Genomic DNA, 27352 nt, shown 5'->3' on the forward strand with positions numbered 1-27352 from the left:
AACATCAATAGCAGTGAAGCCCGGTGGTGGCTTGTGGTGCTGGAGCTGTGGGGCGACCCCGCTGTTGCCTTTGGGATGCCTGCTCGGAATGCACCACCATGACCGCGAGCAAGAGCTGCAGCCTAATGGGTGCAGCGTCCAAAGCAGATTTGGTAGTTCCCAGCCCTTTGCACATCAACAGCAGATGCTGGTGGCCGTGGGTTGGACACAAGTGGGCTCTCACATCAGCCGGCCAGGGTCACTCAGTGTGCAGGACAGGCATCCAGCATCACTATCATCTCTAGCATCCGTTCTTTCACCTACCTGCTTGTTTTGTCTCCCTGTCCTCATGGAGGGAGGCCGTGTCCCGCCTCGTGGCACTAGGTCTTTTCCAACCTAGGTTTCTATGATTCTACTAGGGAGGAGCAGGGCCCCGGGCGTGGGGCTGCCTTTTTGTCTCTTGGGCCGGGACAAGAGCAAACAAGTCGTCCTATGGACCAGGGCTTCTAGTTTCATGTCCCAGGCGTTGCGAGATGATGTAGGGTTGTGTATGGCTGAGATGAAGTACTCTGAGCCATTTTTTTTCCTTAATAGTGTTCTTATAAACACATTGCCCTTATGTATAACTTTTTCTCTCTAGCTCTCCGAATGCTCCGCATAAAATGAATGACACCTGAGGTCCCTTCTGTGGGGTGAATCACCAGGTCACTCAGACACAAAGCTGGGAGCAGAGTACAGAGTTTCCAAGCCCAGCCCATGGGCTGGCAGCCTTTGATGCGGTCGGTGGTTTGGGAAGATGCTACTGAGCTCTGGGACCTAAAAAAAGCAGTGATGGTTGAGGTCATATGGGATCAGATCTTGGCATTGGTGGGGTTTTTGAATAGCCTGACTGCTTTTGTACTGGTACAAACTGAGTCTCAGCTTCAAAAGCTCCTCTGTTTAATCAACTGATTCCTCTTTTTTATTTCATTATTGGTTTACACATTTCTGTATGTTGTTTTGCATTACTTCTATCAAGCCAGCGTTTCTTCTCCTACCAGCTAGGACAATCAAGTGATGTATGAAATATATAATGCTCTTTGATTAATATTAAATGTGGAGAACAAATACATTTGGAAGATCTTTATCTTCCGACAGACTCAGTTGTTTGCAGTGCTGAGGCTGGGGCTTGTGACAACTCCTTGGGAACATGTCGGGCATCTTCCTTGTTTTTCAAGCCTTATGATTATTGTTCAAAACTTCAACCTTCTCTTAGTACTGCTTTTTGGTTGCGTTGCTAATGCTTTAGATATTTCTTGTTTCTTTAATGTATCACATTTATACTAAGTTTTGTAATTGCTGCTTTCAGTTTACTTACAAACGGCAACAGTTTCCAGTTATTAGGGCTCCATCCACTGTTGCTCTGTCCTGCCTGATATAGCAGAAAAAAGGCTCCTTCGTGCTTTAGAAGTCAAGTTTTGCTTTATGTGCAGTATTATGAGGTGAAATTTTGCTCAAAACAGACATCTATAACAGCTCTGCCTTATTGCATTTTAGATTAATTTCATATTCTTTGGGGATGATGAATCTTAAGGGGAAAAAAGTATTTTTGTGAATGAAAGATATATTAAGTATATATGAAAAGAAATGTAATTCTTACCCAAAGTTCCTCAAATCTGTGTTTTTGCTGGCCAGAAATAGCTTTCTCCTGCCTACAAATTGCTTTGAATGCAATCAGTGGTATTAGCACCAGTTGTTACATATTTCTCTTAAGTCTGTTCTGTCTTTCACGGCTTTTCTCGGCATGTTGTGTTCAACAGTTTGCTTAGTGAGGTAAGGAATATGCCAGAGCTGTGAGGAAATACTCCAGGCTTTCAGGAAACCCTGAAGAATGACACTGTGGGGAATGTGGGAATGTAAAACACTTCTGCCAGCATTGACCAGGGTCAGGGGTTATCAGAAAGGAAAGAAAGGATGCTCAGCAGCGATAAGTACTAATGCTTTCAATACATTTTGACCTCGGCGTCAGTGATGTTGGCTTTGGTGAATCAATGGTATCTCCAAGGCAAGACTGACATTGGACAAGTTCATGTGACATTTGATGCATAACCTCATTCAAGGCAGGCAAATGGGTTCATGCATCGCTGCCTTACGCTTCCACTAAGCTGTGTTAACAGTTAAAAACAAACGAAACTAAAGACTGAGATACAATATACATGTGTCAGAGGGATCGGGGGAGAGAAGCCCTCCTGCTGTAGGAAAGAGCAAAAGCAAGAATGAAAGGCAGCAGTGCTCCCACCTATTGTTTTATCTAACATCCTATGTTGGACAGCAGATTTATGGAGCTTTCATTAGGGCATCGTAAGGTGAGTTGTGTTATTTATTACAGCAAATCTTCTCTCGTTGCTCACCTTTGGAAGTTTTTTTTGTAAATAAAAGGGATTTCTTTTTGCCTATAATAGAATTACACAGATAAACCAGTACTCGGCTCCTTCCCTTTGCTTGTAGCTTCCTGCAATTTTCTCTGTGAAGTTTTCACATTGGATGGCCTCTCCAGAGGCTTAAAATGAATCACAGAACAAAATGAAACTTGACCTTATGCTGTATGTATTTTTTATGACTAGAGCTTATCTTAACAGACGCAGTTGCTTACCTTGCACCGGAAAGAAATTCGGGTGATGTTTCCTAGCAGAAAGAAAGAGATTTTGATTCTTCAAGGTTTGATGATACCATCAACCTTGTGTATACGATTCACCCAAGCATGACCTTAATTAAGAATAAAGCAATTTCTGAGCTCTGTTTTAAGTGTGACCTAGCAGAAACCCGATTGCTCGGTGCCAGCTGAGTGTGGAAGGGAAGGGTGTTGGGATGGGGTAGACGGCGCTGCTGTTTCCGCTTGGCATTGATGGTAATCGGGTTGGGCAGATGTCTCTGACAGCTGCAGCTAATGGGCTGCTGCGCTGGGCAGGGACCAGACCTCAAAACTCTTTCTGCTCCACAGCAAATGTACAGGGTCTGAGTGCACAGAAAAATAAAACCTGTTCTGCACTTAGCATTATTATAAAATTCTGCCCTCACTACTAAGTCAACAAATTGTTGATGCTTTACACTTGCGAGGTGGCCTTTTCTACCTAAGGTTGGTGGGTGTATTTGTTTGTTTTCTATCTTATTTGTTTGAAATGACTCTTTAAATTATTGATAGGATATTAAAAGTGAGCTAATTCACCTCAATTTATCCAATAGACAAAACTATTTATAATTAACAGAGAAGCAGAGGTCACTTCGATGCGTAATAGCTGCCAACCCAAATGAATAACAATTAGGCAGTTTTTTATGCTAGGCGAAAAATTATGCAAGGACTACCTTCCGAATAGCCTTGGAATGATTAGCAGGAGATTCAGGTGGCAGGCTCTGGGGACGGATGAAAGAAATCTGGGGGGGTGGTCTCAAAACTGTGCACTTATTTATCTGGTTAGAGTAGCTGTGTTGGCACTGGAAACAAATGCTCTTTTAGAAGAAACCTTATCTTTAAATCATAGTGACAGCAGAAGCTATTGTAAGAACATGACCATGCATAATTGAAAAGGACACAGGGTGAGGGTTTTACATAAAAAGAATGGGATCTGAGCGGTGGCTGCTTCATCTGTCAGGATTTGCCTGGGCAGTTCTTAGGGCCACCGGTACGCTCAGGTAAAGACCAGTGTTATCAGTTGTGTAACCTTTGGGGTTTTCTAACATTAAGGCGGGGAGAAAATGTCCCCAAAATGTCTCCGTCACAAGGCTATAGGTTCCTCTGGGGTTTGCGTGCTATTTGAGGAGGCGAGACGCAGAGGGATAGATTTGCTCATGCACTGTCTGGGTAATGTGCTTTTGTGTTTGCCTGGCACATTTTATTGCTGGGAGATAATGAATGGTTAAAAGAAGAAAAGAAATGAATATAGGCTACAATGCAGAGTTATTGCACCAAAGGTGAAATAAGTGTGAAAAGTAGCAACAATTGCATAACGGAACGATAAAAAGAGGCTCCTTACCTTTGCTTGCAGGACACGATACCAGTTCACAACACAATATAATTAGATTGCCACATTGCCCCTTGTAAAACTAGAAAGAAATGTAGGGGTGCATTAAAACTCCTTTCATTTTCTAACACCTTTAGAGAGCTATTGGACATAGAGGACTTGCTCTGGCAAAAAGCTCTAGTGAGCTGTTAGGTTTTTAACTATTTTATAGGGTTTTTTATGGTTGCCAGGCCTAGTTTTTCAGTACAATGACTTTGTTCTCTCTCCCCCTTCCAGCCTGTCACACATTTATCAATCTTACAGATAACATTCATATAAAGATAAGGGCAGTCTCTTGTGAAGCGCTGTGTCCTGCTGACATATCCTTCTTTCCCCTCTGCTTTTTTTTTTAGTGAGTTTCACATGCCTGATACAAGTTTCTTGTGTCAGCTCCAGATCCCACAGACAACAGGAACAAACCCCTGTCATGCAAGGAAGTGGACAGCATCACCTCTGGTCCAGCTTTAAGTGGAACATAGCAGAGACGAGCAGAGACCCTTCTGGGTCAAAAGTTGATCTTTCTGAAACACTTCACCATGAGAAAGCCCCTAGCTCTTGTTTCCCATTAATTAATGTAATTGTTTTGGCCCCCCACTAAGGCTGTAGGACCAAAACACAAGCAATCAGAAAAGACAAACTGAATGTGGAAAAGCAACTTTATTCCCTTGGCAGAGCTGATGAAATTTCCTTCTAGAAAAAGCCAGCTCTTGCCAAGGACAAATGGATGCAAAAAGCACTACGTTGCCGTGGGTTGATTAGAACTGGGCCTTTTCAAAGAAAAACAATATTACTTATTAGTGGCCCTGCCAAATTCTATCCTGACTCAAATTTTTTAAAATCTGTGAAAATGTCAGAGCTGCTCTAAGTGTGCACGTCTGACAGTGATAAGTTGTGTGTATCCCTAACCACGAGTTTTAAAATGATGCATAGGGAGAGCAGCTGAAAGAAAACTTGCAAACTGATACGAGCAAGAAAAATGTTCCTGATTAATGCAGTGGAAAACAAGAAAGTTGAAACTTCCTTGCGTTTATTGTTTTTATGGTAGTGGGAGATGTAGGCTTAGCTGGGAGTTGGGGATTGATTGTGATTGTCACCATTCATGCCGAGTCCTTTGAGGCTTCCCGGGCAGCTTGGGAGTGCGCTGCCAAAAGCACCCTGAGAAATAATAGATAGGATGCTGACCTGGTAAGTGAATGCATTTTAATATGTCCTGGTTCACCTCTGTCACCTATTTTGCATTTAGTAGCCTGTGACTGGTCTCCAGAGTCCTGTTCTTGGATTGATGATAAACAAATTCATATTGCCGTAGAAAGACCAGCACAAGCCTGGCTGGCTTCTTTCTCATCCAGCAATCCCTTCTGGAAGCTGGCCCTTGGGAGCTGAGGTGGCTTTGCTTCCAAGCGGCTGCCACGGGTGCTGGGGCTCAGGGGAGGCTGCCACGTCGGCCAGCTGCCCAGAAGAGTTCCCCTGACCTTTTCCTGGTCAGTGTTTTGGCACTAATGGAGACCTCAGCTGAGCATCTATCTGCGTTTAGATCTATCTGCGTTTTGCGGTGAAAAGGAGATCAAGTCCTGAGTTACAGGACTTTTAGCCGGTTAAGTGTGCTGTGCTGGTGGAATAAGGCTGGACCACATGGTTCCAGAGACAAGGTGTTTCCAGCTGGCCCAGGCTGACATCATCTGTACAGTAAATTCAATACCATCTGACAAAACGGTATGAGGCACCTCCGTTAGGCTCCTTTAGCTTATGGAAGTCCTACATGTGTATGAGTGTACGTGCACGTATATGCCATAGTTTTTATATATTTATATGTGCAATATTTCTGTGTGGTTCAGTTATCTCTGCTAGTGTTAAATTTTATTTCAGTGTATTGTCTCTCGCTGCCTGCAGTGCAGCAATTGAACAGTGCATTTGTAAGCACATAGAAGATAACAAAAAGGAAAAATAATTAACAAGAAGTCAGTGCAAACCTATGCAGTTCTCATCTATAGCAGCAACAGACCTTGCGGATAGTGAGCCTGTTTCCATAACATTACCATAAGCAAACATTTGCAGAGGAAGTACAAAACTGACTGGAAAATTGTACTCCAGAAGTAGAACATACCCTGCAAGAATAGCCTTCTCCACACAGAGAGAAGTGGATGCAGGGAGAGCCAGAAGGGCGGCTCCTGAGCACAAAAGATCCTGTTGCAAACAAAAACTGAGCAATGAGGTTGTAGAATAGAATTGAGTATTTCAATTGGTAGAGACCTTGCACTGCACAGTCTTCATGTGGATAAGGCAGAAAGAATAGGATTAAATTGAAATAAAGACAAATCAGGCTGGACAAGTAAGGAAAAAAACAAACAACAAACCAGAAGACCAAAAGCTGTTGGACATCAGAGGAGTTTGTCCAGGCAGGTGGGGACCGTTAACGGGTGCAGGTGAAGAAGACACTTGTTCTTTTCTCTCTATAGGGAGAAACAACGTTGTTGCCCAACAAATGCCTGGGGTCTTGCTGCCTTTTTTCTCCCTTTGCTCTCCTTTTCACTTGGTGAGGCCACCAGGATCCCGGAGTAACCAAGCTGCGGGTGGCAGCGAGGTGCTGGCGGGTTGGTAGGCAGGAGGTGTGGGAATTGCCCTGGCTGCCTGCTGGTTCTGTCCAGCCAGTGAGGTGACGTGTTAAGATGCAACCTAATGACCACCTAAATGCCTGGGAGTGGAGCCAGTATTTCTAGACACTTGACACAAGAGGAAATACCAGAGAAAATCCAATGAAACTTTAAAACTGAAATATCTCTTAATTGTTCAGCGGTCACAACCTCTCTCCATCAAACCCCTGAATAATGAGTTTCCTTTCAGCCCTGTTTGGCATTTTCTTTCCAAGGTAAAGATCTGAGCTTTCAAGCATGGGTGATATAATTGTCAGTGTTTTCTAGAGTTGTATGAAAGGAATGGCTTTTGGCGCACACAGCAGCTCCTCCTGAAATGGTCTAAGGAAAACAACTTTAAAACCAGGCATTAACATGTTAATTCTTACAGTGTTTCTACACTAAATCACAGAAGTTTACTCAGAACATAAAGCCTGGTGTTCAAGCACTGCTGGATGATCAGCTTCCAGAAACAACCAAAGATGACTTTTTTATTTATGTTTGATGTTTCTTGCTAATTTAAATGTCACAGCTCATATCTATGTCTCTGTTACCTCAAGGGTAGGCTACTCAGGTGTGAACTATAATAGAGCTGCATCTCAAACAGACGTGAAAAGGTACTTCAGTGTGGAATGCCTTGTTTACATTTAAAATGATATATTATTATTTATTATTTATATTGCAGTAATACCCAGCAGCTCCAGACATCTATTAGGAAGCCTTTATGGTCAGTGCAAAACAGACCATAAAGTAATGTCCCTCCCCTGATAGCTTTCGTTTATAAGTAAATCCAGCCACGAATATATGAGCATGTCTTCACAGAAACCAGATAGGCTGTGTTGCAGCATTGAGGAATTAGTTTTCAGTTATACAGCTGCCGATGGACTGAGTTTCAATACAGAAGGCTCCATCTTCTTTTTTTACATAATTCAAGTCACCTCAGGCATTCAGACTTGAGGCTACTCAGGTAAATGAGAGAAAGTGGAATAGCTGAAGGGATATTTATGGTTTGGCTTTTAAGTTGGCCTTATTCGGTGCAAATAACAACAATCTGATAATATGTAAACCCCTTTGCAAATGTCCTATGAGGCTTTCGGGACATTAGTGGTGCAGGAATACAATCGAGATATTCTCTCTCTCCCTCTTTGTTCCTTGGAGCTGAAAGGTTAGAAACCCACACTGTATGGAAGCCTTTTAGATCTATTTATCCAGAGATTTTTTTTTTTCCTACAGATGTGCAGAGACTGATTAACTTTGACGGACAGTGAGAAAGGCCCTGTGCTAACAAGCTAATATTCTCAGTTGCACTCATAAATGATGCAGTGATCCTAACAGGCTTTTCATCCGCTACCGAAGGTCCCTGATCCATATGTGTAAGCGCACTCATAAATGCTGCAGGAATAGGGAAGGTTTGCTGCTCACGTGAGGGAGCAGGTATGGTTGTTAATGTGTTGTTGCCCTTTTCCATTCTTCTCTACATCTTCTGTTAGAGGAGCTGTGCTTAGCTTCTGCCCTATATTGTGGGAGAAAAGGCAGTAGTAGTGAGTGTGGGAAGACGTATCGGTTTGTCTTGAATGAGTTGGCATTCTGATGTGCTGGCAATACTTCTTGGTATTCCATCTGGTGGATGGAGGGTGCGTTCTTTAATATGGATGCTCAGGGGTCAGAGGATGTGGCACCCTAATCCAGGTGGTGTTGTGTGAGATAAGAGTTGGGCTGAGGTTGTGGAGACTTTGGGCTAGGACCCAAAATTAGCTCTTGTTTTCTGAGAGCCACGTGAAGCTCTAAAACATATAATAAAAGATGTATTGGACACATTTCTTTATATGGAAAAAACAAAATTGCCATCACTCCTTGTTAACTTGGTAAGTGCTGGTGGCGTGGTCAGGCGGGTTGCCAGAACAGCCAGGGGCCCCTGGGATTTGTAAAATTAAGACTTTCCAGAAACTTTATAATTTATGAACTCGTCATCATCTCAAGCGAGATGCATTGTCTGCTGCCCAAGCTGGCTCTTGCTCCTCCTTTGTATCATGTACTACTGTTATTTGATTTTCTGTTAAGAAAAAAGGGAATAAATTAAAAAACATATTTGAACTAAATTCAGTTAACGTGCATCTATTCAATATGCAAAGGCATATCATCTCCTGAAATTCCCTTTGTTTTCTTTCCTTGACACAAACACTTTTCCTTGACAGTCTTGGCAAAAGCAAGACTCCTCTAAAGCCATCATGACCAACCCAGATGTTCATCCTGCCCCAAGTCAGGGCTTGTGCCTCCAGTTTTCCACGCCGTCAGTGGGAGACAGCAATGCAGGAGATGAAGGACAGCGTGAAATTCTTAGCACTCACTAACTGTATCGAAAATATGGGGAGAATGGTGTCCTCAAGGGTGTGTTCAACATGCGTATCCAGTGCACACCCACACAAACCATTACAGCTGTAAAAAGATAAGCACAAAATCTACTTTTCTTCACTTTTTTTTTGCCAAAATTATCTCCTGTTTGAGTCTTCCCTTTCTACCTTGAAAAAAAAATAATCCCCACCTGCTAACCTGGGGCCTTCTGTTTTGTGTTTTTCCATTGACAAAAAGATATTTTCAGACTAAATTTGTTGCTTTACTGCACTACTTCAGGAGCAGATCAAGGCACGGTTTGTTCCTCTGTTCCCTTTCTGCCACTTGAGCAAATGCCTGCATTTAAAAGCATTTGCCTGACTTGAACCCAGTAGATTCAGTCACAATATTTAAGAACTGCTGCCAGTAGTGCTGTGTTCCTTGTATTTAATCCAGTAAGTATTATATATGTTCGGAACTACAGAACTCAACGCGAGATGTCTCTGTACGCATATGGGTGTGCATCTGGCTATTTATCTTCTGGTTTTCTGACTTCAATGTTAACACGATCTGTCCTGTGACTGGAATTCCTTTGTCAAACTCTACTCATTAGAGTTAGGTTTGATGTAGGGGCTCTGAGTGCCTGCTCTTGGGTAATGAGCAGCGGAGAAGGATGAGATGCTGGAAGATGGAGCCAGCAGTGGCCGGTGGTGGTAGACCCTAGGGTTTCTCCATGGACTGCAGTGCTTTCCATGATGGCCCCAGTCCCACCACACCATCCCATAAGGGAGGTGTGCAGGGCAGAAGTAATGGGAACTTAGAATAGGAGAGTACATGGGAATTTGGTAAAGTAAAGGAAGAACTTTTTAACCTGGAAGGTAATACTGTGGTGAGAGTGAATGAGTATAGATGAGCCATAAATTAATGGGAACTGGCAGCAGCGTGGTTCTGGGAAGCCCTTGCAGGAGCTGGCAGGGTAAAAAAGTCATTTAAGATGCTGTTTGACCACAGTGGTGTGGTTACCTGCTTCTTAGGGACAAAATCACCCAGAAGAGTCCTTCCAGTTTCCCATTTCTGACTTTTTCCTTTCTCTTACACTTGATCAAGTAAGAAGTTCCTTCACTTATTATTTGGATGGCATCATCGCTGTTTGCAAAGTAATTTGATTCAGATACCTGTTCAATAGCCACGAAAATATTGTGGATTTCAGTACCATAATCAGTCAAATAAGATGTGTTACACCTTGGTGACTAGACAGTAAAACAGTAGTCCTTTGCTGCATATACAGCGACAGAGATTTTAATTGCGTGCTTGGAAGGTCTGAGGTTGTTTCTGAATGAATCTATTAGTACTGTTGTCTTTGACTAAAAATGCTCTCGCATAGTGATGAAGCAAAGCTATTACATTCACTCGTACAGAGCTCTTCCACTCCTGTGTTGTTCAAATTGGTTTTAGTCAGTGGTCAACACTGTGGTGAAATTGTGATCTCAGAAAGTGAAGTGGAAAGCTAGTGTGAAGTACCACTGACTCTGTCAAAATTCAAAGTGGTTTTGGGTTATTAGAGGAAGCATGCCTTCTCCTTACTCGCATCTCGCTCCCTGGCTGCAGGGTGTGTGTCTTGCTTAAGATGAAGCCTTATTTATGCTGGTAGGTTTATTATGATAGCAGAACTGGTCAGCTTAAGGGATCAAAGCCACTTTTTCTCCTCAAAAATAAGGAATATATTTTATTTCATAGTATAATTAGGGTTGGAAAGGGACCTTAAAGATCATCCAGTTCCAACCCCCATGCCATGGCAGGGACATCCCACTGGATCAGACTCCCAAGGCCCATCCAACCTGGCCTGGAACACCTCCAGGGATGGAGCAGCCACAGCTTCCCTGGGCAACCTGAGCCAGTCTCACCATTCTCATGGTGGCTGTAATCTGGTATGTTAACTTTGCAAAAGGCAATCCCTAATGCCCAAAATACTAGTGGAGAAAACCACTGGGAAGAGTTTTGTATCAGAAGTTATATTGTATGCTTTATTACTGACAAAATACTGTAATGCCTGCTAGCTGCATTCTTCTGAATCTCACTTTAGCATCCAAAGTCTTTAAAGAGATTCCTCTGCAGGTACAAAACCCTCTGATACGTGGAAATCCTAAGCACTGCCTGTAGGATTTTCTGGGTGTGCTGGAGAGCTTTGCCAAAATAGCCAGAATAAACAAGAGTTTATCTTTTCTGCTGAAAAAGGTGCATTTCCCGTCTTACAAAAGACTGTTTAATATGAAGTAATATGCATGAATAATGCCAACAGAAAAATCACCCTGAAGGCTGGATGCATTGATTGCAGTGCCTTGACTAACAGCAAGCCTCTCTGTGGTGACTCTGAAGTGGTTTGCTTTTCCTAAAGTCTGTGTGCTGGGTATTTTAGGCTAAAAAAGATGCATCTTTTTGTTCAGACATGACAAGCCTCTGCTGCAGCCACAGCTAATGTCAGCCGAAGAGTGCTTTGGGCACTGTTATTATTTGTATCAGTTCTGTAAACATCTCTTGCTGGGATAACTGGATCTTCAGTGGGGTTTTTATTACTGTAAAATGTCATGCTCATGATGCTATGCTTGATTGGAACAGTTATCCAGCCAGGAGTTAAGTGTCCCAGCAAAAGCTGAGGTCTGCAGACTGGGTGAATTTACCCCAAGCCAACAGTTACAGAGAGGGGGACTCTTGAGCCATGAAGAAACAGGCAAAATGACTTTGGCAAAAGTTGGTCCTTGCCACCCTGCATTGGGGCTGGATTCCTGCTGCTGAATCCAAACGCTTTCCTCCTCTTTGTGCCAGACTCCATAAAACACATCAAAACATCTTTATTTGTTAGCACAAAACTCAGCAGGCGACTATTGTAGACCATAGGCGGAGTGGAGAAGAATGGTAAAAAGATGATGTTTAGGGGCATATAATTATTTGCATGGAAAATCCTGTACCTCAGAATAATGGATGGAGCAAGGGAGAGTTTTCCATTTTAATAATATTCCACATCGGTCAAAGGGACAAGCAAAAATTTGGAATAAATCCTGGACGTCTCTGAGTACTTCTCTCCATGTTCAGGAGTCTTAAATACGTAGTTCTGCTGTACCAGTTCTGCTGCCACTACTGCAGATTTGTGGGTTTTCTCCTCTCATTTCTTCCTTAGTGCTTTGTATATCCTGAGTAATAGCAAGCCTGAAGTTACATCTTTCATTTCTAGCTGCACAAAACCAGTAAGACTAAATGACTGAAATACAGCGTTAAGGAACAAAAGCTTCCTCCTCCCTCATTTTCTTCCTACCTGGCACAAGCTATGACATGTCCTCAGAATTATTATATAGAAGGATATAACCTATGAAAGAAGTCCTGAGCATCACTTCTTTCCTCTGTGATGTGGGAAAATGATGGCACAAAATCGGTGCGACCGGGCATAGAATCAGATTCCAAAAGTGTGATGATGTCTTAGTGCAGTAGGATAAATTAATTCTTGCAAAAGAAAGCAGCATGCCGTTTGTCAAGGGTGTCAATAAATTTCCGCTCGTGTTTCCTTTCGTGACCAGAAAGCAGACAAGAGAACTAACAAATGGTTCCTCTTCTTCAGTGCCTCAAACATCACTATAATGATGAGAAAACAATGGCAACTTCTATAATCGTCATGAAACTAAGAATTTGCTGTCATGTTTCTCCTGGGATCTAATTTAAAACAGTGTTCTTGGAGGAACTCAGGTCAAGAGTAAAGAAGGAAAAGTTGACGGAGATCTGGGTTGACAGCTGGAATATCACAGAGTGTACCAGGTTAAACTCGGAGAGGCTCTATGGAAAAGAACTTCTTATGAGGGATGTGTTTGAATCCTACCTAACTGGGAACAAATAGCAAAACTTTTCTGTTGCTTTGTACGTGATTTCCCTTACAGCCATGTATTGTAAGGGCAGGCAGTTTGGCCAGAAAGGGTTTCACAGTCTGTTCTCTTTTTGCAGCGGTGCAGGGACGTGAGCCTCGCCTTTCCTCGGGAAGAGAGCCCAGGGTTTTGCAGTGGGGTCGGTGAGCAGATACGGCTTTAGGTCTTTGGAGAGCACGCAGGCTGAAGGCAGGGCGTTGCGCAGCCTGTTGGGGTCTGCCTTTCACAAGGAGTTCTTACCTCTTGCTAGTTTTGGGATCCTGTAGCTAACACGAATTGAGAAGAAACCTTTCTGACCAGCGAAGATGCGGACACCCAGCAATGTGTATTTAATGCATCTTCTGGACTTAAGCGCTTCTCTGCCAAAGTCAAACAAAATGCAGTAATGCCTAAATTAAGCAAAACTGGACATCTTTGCTTTAAGTTTCTCTACACTGTATAATGTTCCTTCCACACTTTCTCTGGGATTGAATCTGGCACAAACATTTGTCAGAAGCCCAGTAGCTAGGTTTTTTTGTAACTTTTCTGAAAGGATGGGAAAAGAACAAACCCTTTAGTTTTAGTTGGTATTTCCAATTTCAGAGAAGCAAAGAGGTGTCTTTAGGCTCTCAATTCCTTATATTTTGTTTTAAGCGTTTGCAAAGGTCATGTAAGAGAAGGGGTGGGGGGTACCTGCAAAGAAATGTCTTTTGTTTTAAAAGAAAAAAAAAACAGGAACCCACAGCTAAGAGTATTTTGGTGGATTTTGTGAACAGAGTGGGGGTTTTAACTGACTTTGTAGCCTGGGTGTTTTTTAAGGTAGCAGAGCACTTTAACCATATTAAAAAAAAAAAAAAAAAAGGCCCCATAGAGTCTTTGAATTAAATGCTCCTTTTGCTTTAGAAGGTTTAAGACTTTGAAATAATGAATGGTGAGACTTCCTACATTTGAGAGCTTTCCTTTCTGAAGCATCGCTTTTGTTTTACCATCCGAACCATCCTCTGAGAACCTGAAATCACTTTTAAAAAGCAGGAGTCCAAAAGTCACATCTTCATGACAAAACTCCTCTCCAGAGGAAGGGGATAAGTGAAACTGAAGAAATTCTCTTCAAATAAATATTAAAATAGATACACATTTTATCAAACTTCATTAAAGGATTAAATGTTGCCAGATTGGAGAGGAGGAGAACAGAGGATGAGAAAGTGAATGGGGATCATTAAAGAACAGATTCTCATCCAGGGACTTATCCTCCATTTGTTGATATTTCTCATTTTATGTGCAAGCAGTGTCAGCTGTGCAGGATGAGCCCTCTCTTTCTTCCATCACCAGATGTTCTACCTGTCCCAGTTTAACCCACTCCCTGGCCAGGGCAGTAGTTACAACTGGGCAGACTTCAGTCCCAATTACCCTCCACAGGAAAGGGAAATGGGAGCACCAAAGTCATGCGGGTAGGGAACTAACAGTAAAACCGCTTTAATGCAGCAATAATAATAAAAAGAAGTTAACAATATTATTAAGAAAATAGTAAAATATATACAAATATACAAACCCAATGCAAACTCCTCCAGGTGTTCAAAAAGCGTGTGGATGTGGCACTTCGTGACATGGCTCAGCAGGCACGGTGGTGGTGGGCTGATGGTTGGACTGGATCTTAGAGGTCTTTTCCAACCTTAATGCTCCTATGATTATTGGATAATAATACTGGAAGTGTCCATGGGTTATAATCGACAAATCTAAGAACGATTGGGTATGCTACTGAATTTCCCCACATCCTGGCCATATTGTGTTTTCTTTAAACAAACCTGTGCTCAAGAGCTGCCAGAAGCTGGTGAAGCTAAAAGCAATGTGTCTAACAGTTTTGCTGTCTTTATTCTCGTAATTTAAATAGAGAAGCAAGAGCTGCTTTGCATGACCCAAATTTTCTTTGCCAAAGTGGGATGACAGGAGATGGTTCTTCTCTATGAAGAAAATAGCTCAAGGCGGGACAGAGAGAGATGTTCTCAGCCATTAATGAAGCCAAACTGCATCACAGCTCTTCAGGTCTTTGATTTCAGCTCAGGGAAAGGGCTTATACATTGGCATGCATAGTTTAAAATTAGTTCATTTGATCTGCATTGGGGGAGGGATCCAAACCTAGGGACATAGAGTACCCCAGAATACGTCCTCCCCTGGAGAGAGTCCTTTCTCGAGTCACCAGGAGTCCTTCGCTTTGACCTCCTCTGTACGCTCTGGTCTTACATCTCATTGTATATAAAGTGCATTTTTTCACATGAAGAAACCCATGTTGTAACATAAAAGTATATTTTTCCAAAAAGACATTTTTGGCAGCCTGACAAAGGTCATCTTCACATGCCAGCTATTCTTTTAAAACCTCAAACTCTCCAGTACAGTAATGATGCTGAAATATGTTTTCATGCTTTACTAACTCATTTATTGGGTCTTTTAGTTTGGCTGGTCCAGAACAAAAGAGTTTATCTTCAGCTTGGTTTAAAGTCTTAGATAATGCCTCCTTGTTTACTCTTGTAAAGAGTTGTTAACGTGGTTAAGTTTGGGAATTATTTACCTTTCAGTCCATGAAGGTGAATTCTAAAAATTGTAATAGCAGTGGAGTGATCCACAAATGGGTTAAACTAAAGAAAAAAAAAGAGTTTTTATTAAAGAATATAATACACAGCTATCACCCAAAGTTTATCACGAGAAGATGAAAATAACCCCAGTTTGTTTTAACTGCAACGTGAAGTAAAACTTTGCCTCTGAAATCTGCACTTACCTCTGCAATTCTGAACTGAAGCTTCTGTTGGGGGACTCCACACCCAGCAGCTGACCTTGTGCATTACTTTCACCCAGAGCTACAGCTGGATTGAATGCATCCCCGGTAGCGCCGTGATTTTAACGTGCCAATCACCTTATGAGAAACGAAATGAAAATGTTACCAACTAAAAAGACCTAATTCCATCATCCGTAAGTGCTGGAGATGAATAAGCAGTGTAATTGGACTAACACTGTTAGTGGCCTTCAGAGGAGAATTGTTTTTAAGCAAAGCCAACAGAACCTGAATAAGAAAATAATTGGATTTATGGGCTTTGGGATGTAGCTTTGATAGTGCTTTTTGATGAAATGGTAAGTGTATGAACATTGAAGTCCCACAAGGGGTCAGGCATAGGAAGGGCTGGAAAGGAAGGTACACAGCATTGTACAGGATCCTTATTGAACCTAGAGTGATCTGACCTTACTGCTGTAGGTCTCTTCTTGAGAAGCATCTGCATCCTTAGTCCAAATTTCATAGTGATTTTCACGTGCTGATCAGCTAAGAGTAAATTTAACCATAAAGTTAGAAATAGGCGGATCTGTTCAAGCTGCTGTAAGCTCAGGTAGAGCACGTTGACCTGGTTCTTCAGTAGGTTTTGCCATCTGCCTAGTGGCAAATCAGTTGGTGCACGTTACAGCTCTTGCCCCCCAAAAGTTCTTTGTAAATTAACTTAATTAACAAATGACCTACCATGAAAGTACAATGCAGTTTTCCATCCAAAGGATTTCACTGACAGGTCTCAAGGTACCGGAACATTTTTATCGACAAATCAATAACAAAGCTCCCTGACACTTGTACTATCAGACAATCAAAGCTCTGATAGCACGGCAATCGGTCACAGCCACCAAGATCACAATACGGGCTTTTAGTGACGCCAGTGTTATCTGAGATTTGCAGGACCTCATCAATTGAACGAGACGGTAGTTGACAATCAATATTTTTCTATCATTATACCAACCCCATTCATACTGCTGGTGGAAGAGGTGTGTCAGCAGTTCCATTTTGTGCATTTTCCTGGGGTTTTATCCACTCAGATGGCTGAACTCAAGCTTGATTTACCAGCTGTGTGCTTGGAAGCAGGCTCTGCTCACATCCCAAAGAGCTCAGTGATATGTTCGTAAATTACTTTTCTTGAAATGAATTTTCTGCATCTCCAAAAAGGGAGGGCTGGTGAGCAACTACCTCAGACAATGCTTTTTTAGGTGGGAGAGCGGCAGAGGGGATAAGGCTGCCTGAGGACCACAACTGCTGTTTTCGGGGTCAGTATCCAGGGCAAGGTGGCCCATATTCGACAAAACTGTGCAGCCACCTCGGTTGTTATTCCATCTGTCTCTCACATCCATGGGTGTGCTTGAATCAGTATTGGAGTATGGAGTTTAAATCCTTGAATTCTGGCATTTATTTTATGAGTAGTCCTGTGCAAGTAGAGCATGACATGGAAGTTTTTTCAACCAAAGATTTTCAAAACCAGGAGCTAAAATTGGCCTATGAAATCTTTAGAGAGGCACGTGAGAAGAAGACCTGATTTTTTCAATGCTAAGTCCCCTTAGCTCTGATTGATGGATGCTCAACAGCCTCAAAATCAACTTATTTATGATCTGAATTATGGATTTAAGAGCTTAAGTTCACGTTTGGCCTTCCAACACCCCGGAACTGCTTATATTTGGTGTTCCAGTAGTGCAGAGTGTCTGGTTGAGAGGTCCACCCCATCTGCAGCAAATGTTTGTAGCTTCACTCTTGGGTTAACAGCTACGAGGTTGCTTCTGCCCTTCCTGATGGATGCTGGGCTGAGCAAGGGGCTGTTGTTTCACGCCCCCACTCAAAATAGCCTGAGGCTCACCTCAGCTTACCAAAGCGAAGGGGAATTTTTTTATCGTCTTTAAGTGGGCGCTGGAGCAGGATTTTGGTGATGACAACTGCTCTGCCAGGACTAGCTTCTCCATTCAATTTAGGGCAAGATGATTGAATTCAATAAAGAGGACATAAAACACCCTTGTGCCCTGGAACTACTTTGTGCCTTTTCTTGCTGCTAGCTTGTTAGCTGAGGTCTTTTAACACGACCGCTGGCCCAAAGTAACCCAAAACTTTCATCTGGGAGAGGAGGAGTGCTTGGGACTTGCTGTCTGGCAGAAATAATATGTTTTAGCAGGGAAGGAGGCTTAGGAGGGTGATTCTAGGGCCAGCAGGCGCCTGCAGGGCAAGATGGGACCCATAAGTTACCTTCAACTCCAAAGTGGCTTTCTTTGCTCCACACACAAACCATCACCTCTGCTTGATGGGAGTTAAAGTTCATGGTCTGCTTGTAAGACCGATGGAAAAAATGGTTCTTATTACCGAGAGTCATATACTTGTCCTTGCCTGTTAGAAAAAATAATGGAGGTTTAGGATTAGATTCCCACCTTTGGCTGGAATTTAAGCTGCTGGCCATGTGGAAAGCTCTGTGCCCTCCTTTCATTCATTATTTTGTTGTGTAAATAATTCAGTTTAATATTTCCTCGTGATCTCTTGCCTTTGCTGCAGTTTGCTTATCCCCACAGCCATCAATTTAATCACATATTATGTCTGGATTTGGGTTGCTGGCTGGATATTATTTCTGGGCTCCCAGAAAGGAGCGTATCTCTTTATAAATTCTTTATCATATTTGTAGAGAAATATACTATCTCATTTGAATGTAATTAACTTAGTCACTGCGCAATTAGTTTATAGGATTTATTAATGCAACTATTAAAGCCAGCTAACAAGCTCTGGCAATCCCTCTGTGTATTTTAAACCACAATGCAGACAGGCATAATAATAAAAGGGAAACTTTTTAATATTCTCCTGTGATGGAATCCTGGCTCCCCTACATGTTTTACGGTGTCTTCAAATTAAAGTGCCTGCCAGCAGTTCAGACCCTGAGGTCCTCACTCAGTTTTACTTTGGCTGCTTATAGGGAAATTCCAATTACCCTCATTTTGGGTGGGGGAATATATTCTATATGGATAAGTAAGGGAGGAGTGGGACAAATATTTCTGACAGGGCTTTCTCCTTTAAGCTGACACAATCAAGGGAATTATTTTGTTCAGAAAGATGATTATTTGTGGAGCTCTTGGTTTTCTGGGTTTGGTCTTGGTGTTGCTTTAGCAGAAGTCCTTATACCTTGAAAGGAAAATTAGGATTGTGCTAATTTAATGAGAACAGAACTCAGAGTGTGGAAATGTTTATGATTTCAGTGTTATGTTTGAAAGATTTGTTCTGTGCTTATGTGTACACAGCGGTTTATATATAGGGTAGATTCATAAAAATGAATCATAAAAGAAAAAAAGAAAACCCCTGAAGCCAAATTTTTTACTTAGAGCATTTTTTATTTAGGAGGAAATTAGAAAACACTAGCCTTTTTATCTTCAACATTCCTACTTGGGGTAAAATGGCAAAGATCAAGTTTTCGTTGCAAGGTTATTAGATTTGGCTTTATGTGGATTCAGTTTGTGAGAATTAAAGGAAATCTCGCCCGTGCACCGTGCCTCGCCCCTGTGGCTCTCACGGCACAGGAAGCTCTGTGATCGTTCTCCCAGAACAAACAAATATGCCCTTAAAGAAAACATGAAGTGATGTAGTCCCAGGTTAGTGCCATAAAGGCTGTGTGATCCGACCCAGTGAACGAGCATCTCTGTGCTGGGGGCAGTGTTGGTGCCGCGGAGCCCCCAGCCCTGCGGCCGTTGTCCGCCTGGTGTGATGGGAAGGTCTCCTTTTGGCAAAGCGACACGGTGCAGAGCAGCAGCCCAGGGCTGGACGAGAGGAAATCTGATTGCTGTAATTAAATCCCAGGGTGTGTAATGCCTTGGCAAGCCGTGGAGTCTACTTCTGTGCCTTCGTTTGTTCCCGAGTTGAAAAAAATCATGATTTTACATCACGCTTGTATCTTGTGAAATCTTTAGATCAGGAACGGTCTGTGGTGTGAGTGCAAAAAATATGGGTGATGTTTTTTATCACTGGATATGGATAAAGTTGATGGATAGATCTCATTATCCACTAAAAAACAGGTCTCCTGCCAGCCACACACAGACCATGCTCCTTGCATGAGCCCGGCCACCCCACTCGCTCCATTTCATACAGATCAGGCTGCTTTTCTTGCTCTGCACTTGGAGTTGATGAGAAGTTGTTCTTGGAGGCCATGGATGTCTCTGATGGGCTCAGGTTTTCCTTTGAAAACAGTGGATATCCGTAGGGGTTATTGAGTTTGTGGAGCTATGTGCCTTCTTCCAGGTCAGGAGCTGCGATCTCCCCGATTTAGATATGCGTTTGCTCTCTTTCAAAGCCTGTTATGCAGATTTGTCATGTGAGAATGGGTACTCCCAGCTGCGTTGGAACTGCTTTGCCATATGTCACAAAATGAGATTTCTGACTGTACTCCAGGTGAAACATCAAATTGATTTAATTTTTCTGTGGAGAGATGGAAGTTATTTTGAGAGTAATATTTTTCTGTTTTCTCTTTACTGGATTGTTATTTCCTAGGAAAAGATATAGGAGAAACTATAACTGGAAAAACAAGTGGAGTCTTTGAATGAAAAAATAGACGATTTAAGTTTACATAAATAAACTTAGAGGATAAGTAGGCTATTAGTTAGAAATTTCAGGTTTTGAATCAGCAAGCATTGAAGAAATGACTGACGCTATAAGCATTAAAAATAAATAAGAATAATTCAAGTTCCAGAAGCCCAGATCTTTCTATGTAGTTTGGAGCTTCAGGTTTGGATACAGAGGCTCAAACTCTGCCTGTGCTGAAGTTAAAGGAAGTTTTGCCATAACCTTCAATGTGGCCAGAATTTCACCCTGAGGGAAGATTCCTTTTCCATGGCAAATTCAGATTTTCAACTCATTAGGGTATTCAGTTTGAAGCAGAGAAATAAATGGGAATTTCAGCTATCTGCACAGCTAAAAAGTGGTGAGAACCATTTCCCTTCTCCAGTCCTGCCACTCAGAGGGGAAGTCTCAGCTGAATGAGGGGCAGAGAGAAAAATTATGCTGTTAAGTCTTACTGGGAAATGTTTATCTAAAACAACAATTATATAGATGTGACAAAACATCTGAAATAAATGCAGTACCTAAGAGTCTGAATCTTAATAGATAACGTAATTTAAATTGTTATTATTATATTGTCATAGTTTTCTCAAGTTTGTCAGACTTTCAAGTTTGATTCAATAACAGTGCCATTAAAAGCTGGTTGTATTTCTTCTGCCTTTTCTCCTTATACTGAATAATTATATTTGCTCTTTGATGGAGACTTTTATTTTATATCAGTCATTCCTCCCTGAAAAAATATTTCCCATGCAAGTGAGTTAAGCATAATTAAATAGACTCACTGAATTCTGAAAGTAACTGTCCACCTGGAGCCGTAATGCTGTTTAATTTAATCCTTCTTATGTTGTCCTTCAGTTAACTCAGGATCTTCCTTGAGAAGCTCATTCTGGTTTGAAAGGTTTGGAAGGGAGGAGTTGTACCAAGTTATGCTCATGCCAGGTGTTTTTTCACTCTTTATCATTTAGAAAGGGGATTAAAAGGCTGCATGGAGAATATCACTGGCTTTGCTCCACTGTGGGCTGCCCAGGACAAGGCAGGCATGTTCACTTCACCTCTCCAACCGTCACCTCCCAGCTTCAGTCACGTTTCTGATGGCTGTGACTCCCAGGGCACATCTGCATGTGGCTCAGTGAAGGACATAAACCCAGAGATTAGCCTCAACGGGGCTGGGAACACCTTATTCTTAGCCAAGCTGCTTAGGTGTGAAATTAATTGCTGGAGTAATTTGGATGGAGACAAATCCTATTAGGACATGGCCATCTGTGAGGTGAGGAGACTCTCCCACAGGTGAAAAGGTGTTTAAAAGAGAAATAAAAAGGCAAATATGGGGAGAGGTCCCCAACCTCTGGAGCGAGGGAGGCTGTCAAAGCGCTCGGGCGCTCGGCGGGCTTTGCACCCCAGGCCTGGCTTACCGGCTGCTCTGCCTTTTAACTCGGAGGTTATTAAGCTGTAAAAAAAAATAAAAAAAGTGGTTTGTCTGAAATATAAGTCAAGAAACAAATCGTCCTAATAACATTTAGAATCATAGAATAATTTGGGTTGAAAGGGACCTTAAAGATCATCCAGTTCCACCCCTGCCATGGGCAGGGACACCTCCCACTGGATCAGGTGCCCAAGGCCCATCCAACCTGGCCTGGAACCCCTCCAGGGATGGGGCAGCCACAGCTTCCCTGGGCCAGGGCCTCCCCGCTCTCATGGTGAAGAAATCCTTCGTAATGTTGACTCTAAATCTGCCCCTCTCCAGTTTATAACCGTTCCCCCTCGTTCTATCACCACAAGCCTTTATGAACAGCCTCTCTCCAGCTTTCCTGTAGCCCCTTCAGGTCACTATAAGATCTCCTCAGATCCTTCTCTTCTCCAGGCTGAACAACCCCAACTCCCTCAGCCTGTCCTTGCAGGGAAGATGCTCCAGCCCTCTGATCATCTTTGTAGCCTCCTCTGGACCTGTTCCAACAGCTCCATCCCCTTCTTACATTGAGGATTCGAGAACTGGACACAGTATTCCAGATGAGGTCTCACAAGAGAACGTTTGTGTTGCATGGACAGAGCATGGTGGCGCTTTGGCTTGCTGGAACCTCACTGCTTCGTTGTGGTTTATTATTCCAGTGATGTGTCCTGAAGGATCCGATGATTATTGCAATCTGCCTGCTTCTCATTTTGTGGGTGATTTTGATAGGATCTGTAATTTTGGAAAGAAGCCATTTCTTGGAAGGCAGAAGCACCTTATGCTGTAAACATGGTCTTCTTGATAGCACCTGGAAGACTTTCTAGTGAGTTGTCAGCCAGCCCTCTCCTGTGAACCTGAACCTCACACTCAGAGGATTCATTCATCCTTCCGTGGTCATTTGCCTTTACCTGCTCAATGTATTTCTAAACCTGCCCATAACAAAACCAAACCTCTAAAAAAAACAGTTGCTTCTCTGGATAGAGAGCTGTCACCACGTCCCTTAAACCACACTTCCACCTGGGTTATACTGACATGTCCAACCTATCATTATTTTGTTTACTCAGCAAGCGTTGAGCTGCCTTTGGCATGTACCGTCCTTGGTCTTAAGTGATCCTATCAAATTTTAAATGATCCGCATTTATTATGGTTTTGGCAGCATTTCCGTGCGTTATCTATGGTGAGTCTATCACCCTTCTCTAAATGCAGATATTTTCTCTTTTAATTTCTTGAGTCAAACGTCAGCACAAAATCACAGACCTGTGTGAAGTTAAAAGCCAGAAAAAACACTATTTTTTTCCACATCGAATGATATTAGGAGAGATTTGTACTGTATTTGTGCTGACATTTACCTGTACACTTCTGCCTCAATGAACTGTACTCATTTGCTTTTTTTTTTTTTGAAACAAAAACTGCTGCAGGCGTTAATGCATTGAAAAATCCTATTCTTTGACTTCTTTCCTGCTTATCTTATTTCTTTTTCAAACTGAAATCTTCTGAAGGAAACTCAAAGTCCTGTCCCACAAATAGCATGTACTACAGCCAAATCCAATTTAATATGCACAAGTGAGCAGTTTCGTACATGCGCATGAAGGAACTGAGTTGAAGCCCCTTTGGAAAACATCATGCTCCAAGGTAGAGAAATGTAAAGGTTACATTTTCATGTTGTTTTCTTCAGCTACGTCTTCAGGAACTGAGACACCAACTACTTAAAACATATAAAAGTATCACATTTTTTCAAGCCTTAGGTTCTGACGGAGACTTTCCAGGCAAAATAAATGGCTGTTCAAGTAGTGGGGATATTGCTGACAGCCAGATGCTGTCTGTGGTAAATAAATAATTCCAGTTTTAATATTGGAAGTTTATAGCTCATTATTAGTACCTTGTTTAATGTATCTGTTGCTCAGAAAGCAGGATTTTTACTGTTCAGGTGGACAGTACAGCACTGGCATCCTGGTAAGACAGGAACCACCTGGATGAAGAAAATGTTTTTGACTCCATTTTACAGAGGAAGAACTGAAGCACAGGGTGAACGGCTGTCTTATCTGAAAATACGGTGAAAGACTAGAGTAGAGCTGGAATTGTTCCTTGGTCATTCAAAAGCAACACAGAAGTATTAACTACACATCTGTATTTTCTTCTGTCTCTCTTGAGGTGTTGCAGATGCTTTCTGTAGTTTCACCATCAACGTTTGCAAAGTCATTCTGAGATACTCGGTTTGGTGCAGGGTAGTTGAGCTTCGCTCTGGTTTTGCCCTGAGCATCTCACACAGAGGTCCCTTAACATCTGGCCTTCCAGCTGTAAGACTTTCCCCTCACTCCCCCTCTCCCACACTTGCTGCTGAACCAGAATTGTTTTTATGAGGAGATGACAACAGCCATGGCTGCTTACAGTTAAATTGTTCCGACCACCAAGACGCAGAGCAAAGGTTTAGGTTTTCCGCACTAGAAATGCCCCTTAGTATCTTTTCAAATGTGCAATAATCTTCCGTTTTCCTGTAGCTTTTCTACTTAAAGCACAAGTGTAGGATTTCTTCTCAACAAGATATTTAGCATGTAACTCCCTTTTGTGTGTCCTTGTGCTGAAAATCTCCTCAGCTGGTCACTAGATTAGGGAATATAGGCACACATTCCTTCTTATTTTCATCCTTTACTTGAGCTTTTGCTTTGCCTGCATACTTCATATTTATCCAAACTCTTAAATTTAAAAGTAAAAACAGATTCCTGGATATTCCTTGCTTGTCTGCTTATAATAGAACTGCATGAATAAAGAATCGTATTTTATATTCTGAACATAAGGGGAATCTGATAGTTCTTGAAAATTAAGACCTGAAATTGAAATCAAATTTTAGTCTTTAATTAATCTGATAAGCAGGAAACAACTGAGTTGATGAAGGGGAGCCAGATTGCTGCATGACATCAAGTTGCACAACCGATGTGCTCCTACGGTTCTGCACCTTTAGGTTCATCAAAGAAACCCTGTTCCCAACACCACTACCGTATTGCGAGTTGGACCTTCACCGTGCTAAGGCAAACGTGAGCAGCTGCTTATTAGAATCTGAGTTTTAAAGTTGCCTTAATTCCCTTTGTCTCTTCTCTTGTACGAGAACAGCCGCCGGTGCTGTGTCGTTTGCCAGGTGGTGAGCTGCTCTGCAGGTTCTCCCCTCTGAAGGGAGCTAAAAATATCACCGAGCCCTGCAGGATCAAACCTGGAGATTTGCTAAGTTGTCAAAGCCAGTCAGTGCTGCAGAGCGCAGTGGCACCGAGTACCTCTAAATCTTGGAAGCAGAAGTTTCCTTTGGAAGTTCACTGGCAGTTCTAACACAAATCTGTAGTTTCTCGGTATAACTCATGCATCTGCAGGAACTCACGCTGGTGTGGATGTGTTAGTGCGGTGCTGCCCACCTCTGTGCGTTGATTTAATGCGTTTTATTTGGCCTCTGCAAATGCGGAGTGGCTATTGTGTTCCTTCCAGTTCATTCATGGTGGTGAGCAGGGAAGATGGAGCAATACTTTTGCCCAGGGAAGTGGTAGAGTCACCATCCCTGGAGGCATTCAAAAAATGTGCAGATTTGGCACTTTGGGACATGGTTTAGTAGGTGTGTTGGTGTTATGTTGATGGTTGGACTAGATCTTAGAGGGGTTTTCCAACCTTAATGATTATATGACTGACTTCACTCTTACCTGCAGTCCAAGGAGGACATAGCGCTGATTTGTCGAGGGCAGCTTTGGGACAAAAAGGATTTCCAGTGAGAAAGCCAAAGCCACCACTGATGTAAGACACTGCAGTTCTCTATGATTTGACATCTAGACTCACAGATACTACTGCCAATACCTGGAGCCACTGCACAAACTTTTTTCTCTGAGGTCAAATTTGGTAATCTCAAATCTCAGGAAAGAGGGGAATTATGGACGCTTCCATAAAGAAAACAGTCACTGCCCAGATTCTCATACTCGGTTTTGAAAGAATCGTTCCTGCTGATGTGCAATGGTTCACGTTTCCCCGGTGTGTGCTTGGCTGCTGACTGGATGTCTGGTCTTCCTGGCTAAGCGTGGGTAGAAATGCACACTTGTACCTTGTGTTTGCAGTCATTATTGTTGTGTCCCCCCTTGCTGTGTGCGTGGGGACGCTGGTTACTAACTCTACTCTTCCACATGCTGACAGCTGTTTTGGCCAAGCTACTCCCTCTACACTAACGTGTTCACTGCCTTCCCACTAAGATTCATCCTTAAGGATTCAAATGACTTTATCTAGCAGCTCCAGGAAAAAAAAGGCAGGATAAGACGGCATTTTGCTGGATTATTATTCGGTATCTTATGTGATTTGAGCGCTTTTCTCAGTGGAATTGGATGAAAGAAAGTGAAAGGGAATTGGATGCGGTATTTCCATGGGAAAACACACAGTCCATTTTCTTCACGTTATCTGCTCTGAGGTCATGAAAGAATGATGAGATAGGTCCCATGGGATGTGTTTGAAGTAATTATGTTCGCAGGTTATTTAGTGAGTGGAGTCTCCTTTTACTTTACAGGTCTGCTATTTAGAATTAAATAAATAATTTGCATTAATAGTTAGTCTCCAATCATTGTATGAATTATGTTTGCCGCACATAATGAGAAAATTGCACCGTGCAATTTTAATGTGTATGTTAGCATATTTATCATTGGACTAGGTTTATGTTTAAAGAGGTGAGTAATCATCTAAAAATGTGTTAAAATGATATTAGATTTCTTTTGATAGCTTAGCAACTAACACAAGACTCCAGTCCCCTTCCTTCTCTGATAAGAGGAGAAATAATTGATTCAATGGGTGCAAACCCTGCTGCATGCCAGCAAAGCCGGTCCTGCAATTGGCACTGGGGAAAGGGAGGGAGGGAGGGAGGGAGGGAGGGAGGGAGGGAGGGAGGAAGGAAGGAAGGAAGGAAGGAAGGAAGGAAGGAAGGAAGGAAGGAAGGAAGGACAGAAAGAAAAACAAAGAGAGAGGGGAGATCCATGAGGCAATAGCAGATGCTGCATGCAGCACCAGAGCTGCACGTGCTAAAGGGTTGGCCTGAGAATACTAGACTAGAAGAACTAGGAATTTGTGTCATATTAATATAGCTGTATTAATTTCCTTGGGCTGGTGATAATTTGCTAATTGTGACATATTCAGTCGTGACAGGACAAGTTATCTTTGGGAGCTACGGCTGTGATGCTGCGGCTGTATGTCTTGCTGGGGGGGTCTCGGAGTCTGCTGGGGTGAGCGGCGCGCCTGCATCTCTGTCCCCTCGCAGCCCGTGGTTTGAGTGCAGGGCATCAGCTCCCAGCAAGTCAGTCCCCAGCCAACACGTTAAGGGAAACCTTAAAGAATGAATATCTTAATTAGGAATTTTACTCAATTCAGGAGGGAAATAAATCCATCCTTCCCAGTCCCAGCGTGTTTCTGAGAAAAAGGGGGTTTGGGTAGGTCTCAACCTCCAGAACTATGAAATCAGCAAAAAGCAAAAATATTAAGGAGAGGACCTTTTCCTCTATGTCTAGTTGCCCTCCATCACTGAGCACACACTGCCAGGTGAGGAAAAATCCCTCCCACTGCCTCCTGTGCAGCCAGGGGAACATGTCCTTGAATCATTTCATATGAAAAGCTTTAAAAAACCCTCCACAATTCCCTTTATTAAAATAGGACCTTAGTCTGGACCA

This window comes from Cuculus canorus, chromosome 14 (genome assembly GCF_017976375.1).
Source record: "Cuculus canorus isolate bCucCan1 chromosome 14, bCucCan1.pri, whole genome shotgun sequence".
NCBI lineage: Eukaryota > Metazoa > Chordata > Aves > Cuculiformes > Cuculidae > Cuculus > Cuculus canorus.